This window comes from Trypanosoma equiperdum (genome assembly GCF_001457755.1).
Source record: "Trypanosoma equiperdum strain OVI genome assembly, contig: ctg_1598, whole genome shotgun sequence".
Classification (NCBI taxonomy): Eukaryota; Euglenozoa; class Kinetoplastea; order Trypanosomatida; family Trypanosomatidae; genus Trypanosoma; species Trypanosoma equiperdum.
The window spans coordinates 5,554-6,480 of record NW_027123613.1 but is presented as its reverse complement, the minus strand read 5'-3'; positions in this window follow the sequence as shown (position 1 = coordinate 6,480).

Sequence of the window (927 nt, the reverse complement as noted above, 5' to 3'; positions counted from 1 at the left end):
TATATATATATATACAGAAGCAGCGACAAGTATGCTGGACAAAGCATTCCTTCCCGCTTCCGAGATTAATACCACCCCTCGAGCCCTCAAATTATTCCTCACACCCCGCTTCGTGACCAACAGCATCTCCCACTCGTAACAATAGCACTTTACTCGTCCAAGAGACACCCATCCATGCGACCTCTTACACGAAAGCGAGTTGTTGCCGCCAAATGGTTTAGAATGACTTGGAAGTATGCCAACTTACATGTTTGCGCGCGGAAGCAAGGAAAACTAACGTGGCTCAGGGGGGGGGTACTCGAAGACAAAAATATCAGGAAAAACTCAGATGATGCAAAAGTGTGTGGACCAACAGTATTAAATAAAAGGAAGAGAGAAAGTGTGGCTGTATCAATCCTCTCCCCGTTGCAGAAACCGAGTGAGGGTTAACAACAATAGCAGAGAGAGAGAGAGCCACCTAGCTTTTCAGCAGCTGCTCCTCCGCATGTGCCCAGTTTACCACGTTCCAAAATGTTTGCACGTAAGCCGGACGGTCATTCTTGTAATCAATATAGTAAGCATGCTCCCAAACATCGCAGGCGAGAATCGGCTTGAGATCCGCTTCAGTCAGTGGGCAACCGGCGTCATGCGTTTGAAATACTTTCAGTTTTTTTGTGGTGGTGTCCTGCACAAGCCACGCCCAACCAGAGCCGAAGTGGCCCACCGCCGCATTAGTGAACTCCTCCTTGAATCTGGCGAAGCTGCCGAATGAGTCGGCGATGGCGTCCGCGAGTTTACCGCTGGGCTCCCCGCCGCCGTTGGGAGATATGCTCTCCCAGTAGAAGTCGTGGTTAAATATTTGCGCCGCAAGGTTGAAGATGGGGCCTTTTTCTGTTCGGATGATTTCCTCAACACTCTTCGCCGCGACAGCTGCATTGCACGCTGCGA